The sequence below is a fragment of the Notechis scutatus genome, chromosome 5, assembly GCF_049901735.1.
Source record: "Notechis scutatus isolate UNSWTSFEM ecotype Mainland chromosome 5, rNotScu1.2, whole genome shotgun sequence".
Taxonomy (NCBI): domain Eukaryota; kingdom Metazoa; phylum Chordata; class Lepidosauria; order Squamata; family Elapidae; genus Notechis; species Notechis scutatus.
In genome coordinates, this window is record NC_142013.1 from 114619206 (window position 1) to 114630568 (window position 11363).

At 46.2% G+C, this 11363-nt stretch overlaps 1 protein-coding gene and 1 long non-coding RNA gene across 2 annotated transcripts in view; one reads left to right on the plus strand and one right to left on the minus strand.

Moving 5' to 3' along the window:
• Positions 1 to 6513: 6513 nt before the first annotated feature.
• Positions 6514 to 11363, minus strand: part of LOC148130617 (uncharacterized) — a 5043-nt gene continuing 193 nt past the window's right edge. Inside the window, exons 1-2 of the long non-coding RNA XR_015749951.1 lie at positions 11192 to 11363; positions 6514 to 7562 (exon numbers count right to left, since the gene is read on the minus strand). The exon at positions 11192 to 11363 is cut by the window's right edge and continues 193 nt beyond it. This is a non-coding gene — a long non-coding RNA (uncharacterized LOC148130617). The remainder of the gene's footprint in view (positions 7563 to 11191) is intronic.
• The window catches only part of FGFRL1 (fibroblast growth factor receptor like 1), a 177418-nt gene continuing 175642 nt past the window's right edge, over positions 9588 to 11363 (plus strand). Inside the window, exon 1 of the mRNA XM_087967592.1 lies at positions 9588 to 10008. The gene's annotated coding sequence lies outside the window, so the exon portion shown is untranslated. The remainder of the gene's footprint in view (positions 10009 to 11363) is intronic.

Genomic DNA, 11363 nt, shown 5'->3' on the forward strand with positions numbered 1-11363 from the left:
GCCTGTCCACAATGTTTTCAGGAGTCTTCCACAACACCAAAGTTCAAAACCTCCAATCCTTGTTGTGTTCAGCTTCTTCAAAGTCCAACTTTTGCTTCCATTTCATCTGGTTAATAATCCTTTTTGGCCCTTTTGGTTTCCAAAAAAGAAAACCACGTCATGATTAGGAATGTGTATGAAATCTATGTCAGAAAAAGTTTGGCCACACCGTTTCATCTAACAGGTTTTATTAAAATGCTTAAAATTCCAGGTGTTGAAATTCACTTCATTATATCAAGATGCACACAAAAGATGCACACAAAAAAGATATCTAGAAGTCCCTTATGATTAAGCAGTCAAATACTTTCAAAATGTATTGTGTAAACCTTAACACATACATTTGATTTCCATCCATCCATCAACTTAATTTATACAGTTCTCAACCCATCTAAGAAAAGATGCAAATTTGATGTGAATATTTCAGAATGTTTTCTGCTTATCCACTAGATGGCAACCGACAAGAAACATTCAAAATCTTACATAAATATGACTTTACGCTGAAGTTCAGAGCTACTGAATAACCTGATACTTACAAGTCCCATATTTAATATTTAATAGCAGATAATATTTTATTATGTACCCTGTGCCATGTAGCAGCGTTATTGAAATATTTCTTTGATATGTAATGTTTGGCTTCCCTTTTTACAATTCCAATTTTAAAAATGGAAGTCGTTCTCTTTTGTCTCTTACCATCAGCCTGCAGTGTGATTTGGTGGTGGCACCTAGCCAAACTTGGCTGATCTCAAAAAGATAAGCAGATTTCAACTTGGTTAATACTTGGGTAGAAAATCCCAGGAGCGTAGGGATCAGGCTAAAGTGTTTCAAACCTCTTCCTCAAATAAGGCACATGCAAATTACTTCTGTATGCCTAGGGAAAATGCAGGAGTTTTTGCTCAATGAAATTATCTTTTCCTTCAATTGACACCCAACAATCTTCTGGAAAAACAAACAAACCCTGAAATACAAAATTGTAGTATTCTTAGTGAGAGCTGTCTGAAACAGACCGAACAGTGCTTCACTGTTAATTGCTGAGAACATTTTTTTTAAGGGGAAAAAAACCCCATGATTTCTATAACTTGTCTCATAGATTCCTTGTCCTAAACAAGGTTCAGATTTTCTTATGGAAACCACCGGAATGCTGCTGAAGATTTTGGGCCCCAAAATGTGTCTGCTTACCAAGCTATCACACAGAAGGTCTTTTTCCCAGGTATGAACCTGTTCATAGTCCAAACTAAGAAGTTGTGGAGACTCTGGAAAGAGTGCAGAGAAGAGCAACAAAGAGGATTAGGGGACTGGAGGATAAAACAGGTGAAGAAACAGGTTGCAGGAATTGGGTAGGTTTAGTCTAGTGAAAAGAAGGACTAGGTGTGATATCATAGCAGTCTTCCAATCTCTCAGGGGCTGCCATGAAGAAGAAGGGGGTCAATCTATTCTCTAAAGCACCTGAAGGCAGAAGAAGCAGCAACAGATGGAAACTAATCAAGGAGAGAAGCAACCGAGAACTAAGGAGGAATTTCCTAACAGTGAGAACAATTAATCAGTAGAACAACTTGCCTTTAGAAGTTGTGAGTGCTCCATCCCTGGAGGTTTTTAAGAAGAGACTGGATAGCCACTTGTCTAGAATGGTATAGGGCTTGAGTGGGGGTGGGGTTGGACTAGAAGACCTCGAAGGTCCCTTCCAACTCTGTTAATTCTCTTATTAATTAAAAATTAAGGTCGTCTTTTCCCCCCAGGCTGCTTATTTATTTCTTGGTACTTGCAAGCTATCTCCTTCCTTGCAGCTGGTTCTACTACTGGTTTATCACGTTGGCCCATCATACTTTCCCCTTGTTAGAAAGCCATTCTGGCAGGCTTGTGGTTCAGTCTTTCAAGAGTGACAATAAAGGAACAAAGGAAGTGGAGCGGCATGCTAGGACCGGCCTGACGCATTCATGATAGAGAATAGCGCTCGGGGCTACATTTCGCTGGTCGCGTTCGAGGAAGGAACATGCTTTTACTGCAGGCCGAGGGAAGAACTTCTATTGTGACAAGGAGAGAGAGAGAGAGAGAGAGAGAGAGAGAGTAATGGCTTCCAACTGACTGGAGCAAGTGGTTGCTTGACTGCATCGTGCATCGGAACAATGCTTTAGTGAGAGTCCTGGAATAGGAAGGGATCTGAACTCCTTAGTTTATGAAGCATAAAATCATTGGCATGTCAGGAGGGACCAAATGCTTAACCAGAGAGGAAGAACAAGGCCTTCCGATCAAAAGACAATCTTTGGTGACTTCCCATGTCTGTATAAAAAATAGAATGCAGAATAGAATAGAATAGGAATAGAACAGAATAGAGAATAGAATATAGATGGAATAGGAGAATAGAGAATAGAATAGCATAGCATAGAATATAGAATAGAATACAATAGAATACAATAGAAATAGAATAGAATAGAATAGAATAGCATAAAATAGAATATAGAATAGAATAGAATATAGAATATAAAATAGAATAGAATAGGTGAATAGAGAATAGAATATAGCATAGCATAACAGCATAGAATAGAATACGGAATATAATAAAATAGAATACAATAGAAATATAGAATAGAAGAATAGAATAGAATAGAGAATAGAATAGGAGAATAAAGAATAGAATATAGCATAGCATAGCATAGCATAGCATAGAATATACAATAGAATAGAATAGAATAGAAATATAGAAGAAGAGAAGAGAATAGAGAATAGAATAGAATAAAAAATAGAATAGAGAATAGAATAGAGAACAGAAAATAGAACAGAACAGAACAGAACAGAATATAATAGAATAGAATAGAATAGAAGAGTTGGAAGGGACAGAGTTGGAGGTCTTCTAGTCCAACCCCCTGCCTAGGTAGGAAACCCTACACCACTTCAGACAAATCTTATCCAATCTCCTCTTAAAAACTTCCAGTGTTGGAGCATTCACAGCTTCTGGAGGGAAGCTGCTTCACTGATTCATTGTTCTCACTGTCACGAAATTTCCCCCTTAGTTCCAGGTTGCTTCTCTCCTTGATGAGTTTCCACCCATTGCTTCTTGTCCTGCCTTCAGGGGGCTTTGGGGAATAGGCTGATATTGTTGATATTATTTTACTACACAGTCCTTTCAACAGTTCCAAGAAGGTTCCACACCCATTTGCACTATTCAGGTGACCCTGAGGGCGTAGCTAGCCTTTGTAATTCTCGGAAAGAGTGTTAACAACCAGATGACTGCAAGGAACATAAATCTTTCCATCCTCCACCATTCTGTCAGAACTGAAGAAGCTTCTTGGACGGGAAACGAAACCTCTTCAAGGAAAAATGAAGTCCAAGCTGCCTTCTGGGAGAACTCTGTATGTATGAGGAAACAAGATGGAAATTCAAAATTTTCTAAATCATTATTACATTACATGTTCCCCTCTCCTTCTTCAAACCTCTCATTTCACGAATAGTTTCACTATTATAACATAGCCTAATCATTGGTGTTAACAATCATTTATATCTTTAGACATTTTACACATTTCAATTAATTATCATACCTTTATGGGAACACTTCTTATACTTTCCAAAATTATTCCCCCACATCACCGATCTTAAATCATGTAATGTAATAATGATTTATAATATGTGATGTGGGGATGGAATTAATATGGCAAATAGGTGCTCCCATAGAAATATGTGACCTAATTGATAAGAAATGTGCTAGATGTTTAAGATATGAATAAATATTAATATTAATGAATAGATTTGTATTGGTTTTGATGATATTGTATAATGTCAGAATGTACCAGACAGAATCCCAACGTAAGTTATGTACTTTAAATCAAGTATTATAAATATAGGGAAAGAGACATAGGCGTCATACTCCAATCAGTGTACAGGAGAAGGTTTTTCTTTTTCTTTTTCTTTTAAGAAGAAAGATAAACGGATAGTTGGAAATAGAACAGACAAAGAATAAATATTATGATTTGAATTGAGAGGAGATAAATAAAATAAAATTGAGAAAATTTAAAAGAAAGGAGAAGCTATATAGAAAAATGAAAATGTAATAAGATATGGAATGGTATGTAAAATGAATATGAATTTGAATGTGTGTCTGTACCAAGAGTTTTGACCGGGATTAAGCAACTTTCAGAAAAGAGATTTTTATGTTTTTATGTCTTGAATTTTTGTATGTTTTGTATGTCTTTAAAAATTAATAAAAATTTGTTAAAAAAAAAAGAAGAAGATGGAAATTCAAAATTTTCACCAGGAAGAAGTCTATGTTGACATCACATCTTGAAACTGTGTTGGTGGCCAATGTTGGAATTGTTGTTGCTATTGTCGTTTTTGCACATGTCATGTCCTTCATTTGCTTCTGAGTGATGCCCTCTTCCAGATTAATTCAATGCTTAAAACAAGAAACGTGTTAATAAAAAAATGAAAAGCAACCTAAAAGATAAAATAACAGCATCTATGAAATCAGAATGAAAAAAAAAAATTAGCTTCCAGTAGTTCAGTTTTAGCTGGAAGAAAAGGCTTAAATCATATATTTGTCTGGAAGCACACACAACTCTAATGGAAATATAACAATGCTTTGGCCTAGTTGGGGTATTTTTCATCAAATCATCAAAGCCTCAAAGCAAACAACAGTTATTTGTATGTCTTGACACGTCCCCCTTTTCTTGTATTTAGTCTATTTTGTGAGTGTCTTTAGATGGGTTTACGTTATTCGGATTCAGATGGAACATTTCCATACAACGGTATGTGACACTACATTAACGTGGAATATCACGCGATATTCACTGCTACACGCAACATACACATCACACATGATTCTCTTCAACAACAGATACTTTACTCCTGCAGGGAGCCCCTCCCATTTAAATAATTTTTTTCCCCTTACTGGTGTGCCAAACTTTGCCATTTTGGGGGACCATCGTTGAGGAAATACCCTTCCCACTGGTGCCAGAAGTGGGGAAAAGAAAGAAACAGAGAAATGGCAAATCTGGGGATAATTCGAACATTAAGAAAAGATTTCTGATGGAAAGAACAAAAAAATAAAGATTAAGAAGCTGGGGAAATGCTAACTGTATATAGGAGAGGGTGAATGGAAGGTTATTTTCCAAACCTGTGTTCCAAAGCCCCTGAAGGTAGAGCAAGAAGCCATGGATGGAAACCAATCCAGGAGAGAAGCAACCTAAAACTTAGGAGAAATTTCCTGACAGTGAGAAAAATCAACCAGTGGAACAGCTTGCCACCAGGAGTTGTGGGTGCTCCAACAATGGGACTTTTTAATACAAAATTGGACTGACGTTTGTCTGAAATGCTACAGGGTTTCCTGCCTGAGCAGCAGGTTGGACTAGAAGACCTCTAAGGCCCCTTCCAACTCTCTTATGCTAAGTTATTCCAAGGAAGAGAAGGAGAAGGAGAACTGGAAAGTCCTTGGTGCTCTCTGAGCTTGGTTGTTTTCTTGCAGGCATTTCATGACCCAACTAGGTAACATCATCAGTACTAGAAGGGAGTGGGATTGGAGGAGGAAGAGGAGGAGGAGGAGGAGGAGGAGGACTGTGTGGTCCTTGGTACTCTCTTGAGGTTGGTTGTTTTCTTGCAGACATTTTATAACCCAACTAGGTAACATCATCAGTGTTAGAACGGAGTGGGGCTTGCAGAGGAGGAGGAGGAGGAGGAGGAGGAGGAGGAGGAGGAGGAGGAGGAGGAGGAGGAGGGAGGAGGGAGGAGGAGGAGGACGACTCTGGAATCCTTGGCGCTCTCTGAGCTTGGTTGCTTTCTTGCAGACATTTCATGACCCATCTACAGTAACATCATCAGTGCTAGTGATCAGGATAATCAGAACTAGCACTGATGATGTTACCTAGCTGGGTCATGAAATGTCTGCAAGAAAGCAACTAAGTTAGGAGAGCCCTGAGGAACTCTCAGTTCAATGTAATATTATTATTATTATTATTATTATTATTATTATTATTATTATTATTATTATTATTATTATTATTATTATTATTTACACATGTCGGACGAATGTAAACAGGGCATCACAGTAAAAGAATTCAAGCTGGATGCAGGGACAGGACACGAGCAAGCTTGCTTTTCAAACAGGATGCAGAAGAAGCAAAGACGTTCTGCAGATTTATCCTTTGAAACTTCCAAAATAAAGGAAGCAGGATGAATGGTTTGATCCATCCACTTGGCCAGAGGGAGGAGGCTTCTAACTGTTGCAAAAACAGGTGCTAGCAGGCTTTATGCACACCTTGGAAATTTATTATTATTATTTTCTGCAGACCTGATATAATCAACTGCACATACGGGAATTCTCTTCCTTTGGGTGGGGAAAAAAAAGACACTTGCATCTGAAAAAAGTCTTAGGCAAAAATATCCCCCCTGATAATCTTACTTGCCAAATTCTTTGAAATCTGTTCATTCCCTAAGAGTCTATCAATGCTAAATTGCCCATCAGATTAAAAAGAAAGACATTGGTAACCTTCCTTGATTAAACTTAATTCTTTTAATTGATATACTATCAAGTTGCACGGTCACTAACTACTCCATTCAATCTCCCAACATCACCTCTTCTCACATGAAAACATGGACCGTTGGTTCGTAAACTGTCCCCCCAAAAATCTTTCCTCCATCATTTGGCATGTAAAAAGCAACAATTTGAGATTTAACCGTTTGCATCTCTACTTCTCCTGCACTGCATCTGCCTTGTACAGCTGACAGTAAAATCCATGGTTTCATAAACAATACAGTTCTATTAGGTTTTTGCCTTCCCAGCTGCCCACACCCTGCCAATTTTCCCTACCCTTCCCTCTTTCTTTTCAATTCATTCTTTCTTTGCTGTTTTGTAGTTTATATTTTTCTGAAATTTAATAAATAGAATACAATTTTTTATTGGCCAAGTGTAATTGGACACACAAGGAATTTGTATTGGTGCAAATGCTCTCAGTGTACATAAAAGAAAATAAAAAAAATTAATCAAGAGTCAAGAATCATCAGGTACAACACTTAATGAAAGTCATAGGATATAATAAGCAATCAAATCATACTAGGAAACAGTCAATATAGATTGTAAGGATACAAGTGACAAGGTTACAGTCATACAGTCACTAATGGGAGGGGATGGGTAATAAAGAGTGATGAGAAGATAATGATAGTAATGCAGACTTTGTAATAGTTGGACAGGGTTGAGGGAATTATTTGTTTAGCAGAGTGATAGCTTGGGGGGAAAAACTCTCCTTGTGTCTAGTTGTTCTGGTGTGCAGGGCTCTATAGTGTCATTTTGAGGGAAGGAGTTGAAACAGTTTATGTCCGGGATGTGAGGGGTGTGTAGATATTTTCACAGCCCTCTTTTTTCAGGGTGCAGGATACAGGTCCTCCTCCATGGAAGGCAGGTGGGTAGTAATTGTTTTTTCTGCAGTCCTAATTACTCTCTGGAGTCTGTGTCTGTCTTGTTGGGTTGCAGAACCAAACCAGACAGTGATAGAGGTGCAGAGGACAGACTCAATAATTTAACAGCAGTTGCCAGTTGATGGTACCTGTGAGATAGATGAGAGATAGAATGTTAGTAGATGGGTAGGTAGGTAGGTAGGTAGGTAGGTAGGTAGGTAGGTAGATAGATAGATAGATAGATAGATAGATAGATAGATGGTGCAAATGCTCTCAGTGTCCATAAAAGAAAAGATACATTCATCAAGAGTCAAGAATCATCAGGTACAACACTTAATGGTAGTCACAGGGTACAAGAAGCCATCAAATCCTACTAGGAAACAGTCCATATGGGGGGGGGGGAGAGACAACGCGAAGTGCCCTGCTACCTTCGGAGAGCCAGCCGGGGACCCGGACAAGCTACACGGAGAGCCGGTGGCGTCCACGAATCTCTCCACCCGCGAATGCCAACGGACACCCAAAGCCTGCCTTCCGGTCAAGCCTCCCCTTCGTGTGGCACTCTACCTGTGTCCCAGCCTGGGGGGGCTTCGATTCCTTCTCTCCTGGGAGTCCCCCTTCCCCCTCCCCGCCCGGACTGCCTTGCCCAGCGCTCCCTTTCTGACGGGGGTCTCCGAGGAGGGTCTCAGCCCAAGGGGAGGGGAGGCGGTGGGAAGTCCCGGATGGTCCGGCTCCGGATCCCAACAGCCGGACGGTCCGGCTGCGACAGCGAGCGAAGCGGCGGGGTCCTCGGACGGGGCTGCCCGGGGAAGGGAAAGCCAGGCCGGGTTGAATGGGGAGGGAGGGATGCATGGAACCCCCAATTTCTGCCGCCGCCCCTCCAACCCCGGGCCAACTCTGGAGGAGAGAAGCCGGCCACGGGGGCCGCCCCGGAGCTGAAGCCCTTGGGCCAGGCGAGGGCCGCGCGAGCTGCAGGCGCCTCTTCCTCCCCTCCTCCTCTTCTTCCTCCTCCTTCCCCTCCTCTTTTCTCCTCCTCTCCCTCCTCCCTCCTCTTCCCTCTCCTCCTTCCCCTCCTCCCCTTCCTCCTCCTCCTCCTCCTCTTCCTCCTTCCACTCCTCCTTTCCACCCTCCTCCTCCTCCTCCTCCTCTAGCTCCTTCATCCTCCCCCTCCTCCTCTTCCTCCTCCTTCCCCACTCCTCTTCCTCCTGTTCTTCCTCCTCCCCTCCTCCTTCCTCCTCTTCCTCCTCCTCTTCCTCCTTCCCTCCTCCTTTCCTCCCCTTCCTCCTCCCCTTCCCCTCCTCTTCCTCCTCCCCTTCCTCCTTCCCCACTCCCTTCCTCCTCTTCTTCCTCCTCCCCTCCTCCTTCCTCCTCCTCTTCCTCCTTCCCCTCCTCCTTTTCCTCCCCTCCTCCTCCTCTAGCTCCTTCATCCTCCCCTCCTCCTCTTCCTCCTCCTTCTCCTCCTCCTCCCCTCCTCTTCCCTCTCCACCTCCTTCCTCCTCCTCCTTCCTCCCTTCCTCCGTCCCCTCCTCCTTTTCCTCCCCTCCTCCTCCTCTAGCTCTCCTCCTCCTCCTCTTCCTCCCTCCTTCCCCTCCATCCTCCTTTCTTCCTCTTCCTCCTTCCCCTCCTCCTTTCCTCCTCCTCCTCCTCTAGCTCCTTCATCCTCCCCCTCCTCCTCTTCCTCCTCCTTCTTCTCTCCCCCCTCCTTCTTCTCCTCCCCCCTCCTCCCTCCTCTTCCTCTCCTCCTCCTCCCCTTCCTCCTTCCCCCTCCTCCTCTCTTCCTCCTTCTTCCTCCCCTCCCCTGCTCTTCCCTCTCCGCCTGCTCCCTTCCTCCTCTTCTTCCTCCTCCCCCCTCCTCCTCCTCTTCCCTCTCCTCCTTCCCCTCCTCCCTTCCTCCTCTTCTTCCTCCCCCCTCCCCTGCTCTTCCCTCTCCGCCTGCTCCCTTCCTCCTCCTCTTCCTCCTCCTCCGCCGGGTCCCCCAGACCGTGGCGGGGGTGTGTGGGGGTTTCGGAGGGGGTCGTCTTCCGCGGGCGGCGGAGCGAAGGGTTAAGGGCGGGAGGAGGGAGGAGGAGGCGGGGGCGGGCGGCGATTGGAGGAAGTTGAGCCGGGCGGGGCCGGGAGGCGCGCTCGGCCCTGCGAGCTGCCCAGGAGCCGCAGCCGGGAGCGGGGTGGGGAGCGCTCAGTCTGCCTCGCCCGCCAGCCGAGCGCCAGCCGCCCCCGCCGGCCCTCTCCGCCCGCCGCCCGGCGCGGGGACTCGAACCCGGGACGCGCAGCTCCGGCAAGCAGGCAGGCAGGCAGGCGGGCAGGCGCGGGGCAAGGCGAGGCAGCCCGCAGCGGGCCGGGGATGATGGGCGGTGGGGCTCGGCGGTGAGCGGCAGGTCCCCGCCTGCGAGCCGCGGCTGTCAAGGGCCGAGCGGGGCCGGCGGAGGGAATCGCGGCCGCTCCATGGGGCGCCCCGCGGGCAGCAGCGGCGGCGGCGGCGGCGGCGGAGGAGCAGCGGGGTCCGGGACGCCTCCGGCGCGGGAGGCGGCTTGAGCCGGGCCGGCGCGGGACCGCGAGGCAGAGGAGGAGGAGGAGGAGGCGGCGGCGGCAGGTAGGCAGGTAGGTAGAATCGGCAGTGATCCCGGGGCTGCAGCCGGGACGGGAGGCTCCCACGTGGCGGCGGGCAGGGATGGGCAGGTTTGCCAGGTGTTGCCTTTCCTTCCTTCCTTCCTTCCTTCCTTCCTTCCTTCCTTCCTTCCTTCCTCCTCTTTCCTTTCCTCTCTCCCTCCAGTTTTCCTCCCTTCACACCCTTCCTTCCTTCTCTCCTTCCTTCTTTACTTCTTCCTTCTCTCTTTCCCTCCCTCCCTCTTTTCCACCCTTTTCTCTTTTTCCTCCCTCCCTCCTTTCGTTTCTCTTTCCATTCCTTCCTTCCTTCCTCTCGTTTTCCTCCCATCACCCTTCCTTCCCCTTCTCTCCTTTCTCTTCTCTTTCCGTCCCCTCCCCTTTTCCAACCTTTTCTCTTTCTCCTTCCTCCCTCCCTCCCTCCCTCTCCTTCTTTCCTTCCTTTTCCCTTTCCCTCCCTCCCTTTTTCCTCCCTTCACACCCTTCCTTCCTTCTCTCCTTCCTTCTTTACTTCTTTCTTTTCTCTTTCCCTCCCTCCCTCTTTTCCACCCTTTTCTCCTTTTCCTCCCTCCCTCCTTTCGTTTCTCTTTCTATTCCTTCCTTCCTTCCTCTCGTTTTCCTCCCATCACCCTTCCTTCCTTCCTTCTCTCCTTTCTCTTCTCTTTCCGTCCCTCCCTCCTTTTCCAACCTTTTCTCTTTCTCCTTCCTTCCTTCCTTCCTCCCTCTCCTTCTTTCCTTCCTTTTCCCTCCCTCCCTTTTTCCTCCACCCTTCTTTTCTGTCCTTCCTCCTTCCCTCCCTCCTTTCTCTTCTCTTTCTCCTTCCTTCCCTCCTTCGCATCCCTTCCGCGGACGCTCCTGCCCGGGACCTCGGGGCTGGCGATCCGGGGCCGGCTTGCCTTTCGCTTCGGCACGGCGGCGGCTGCTGCTCCAGGCGCCGCGCTTTGTTCGGGCCAGCGCGGAGCCGGGCGCTTGGTCTCCCCCGCGAGAAGGAGCCCCGCGCGGGCGGCTGCGGGTGCGGAGCGGTGCCTGGGCGTCGGAGACAAAGGCTGCGAGCTGCTCTTTGCGGGAGTTTCGCTCCGTTTCGCGGGGGATCGGACTTCGCCTTTCCCGAGCTGGCCCTCTCTTCCTCCGCCCCCCCCGGGGGCTTCCAATTTGTCCGCTAATGGCCCGGTGTAATTACTCTTTGCTTTGCCTGACGGTTGACAGGAGTTGTTGTGTATCCCGAGGGCAGCGAAGGTGGAAAGCGGAGAGTTTACAAGAGGGAGGAATCCCCGCAGAAGAGGGAGAGAGAGTGAAAGAGGGAGAGAGAAAGAGAGATAGAAAGAGAGTGAAATAGATAGACACAGAGAGAG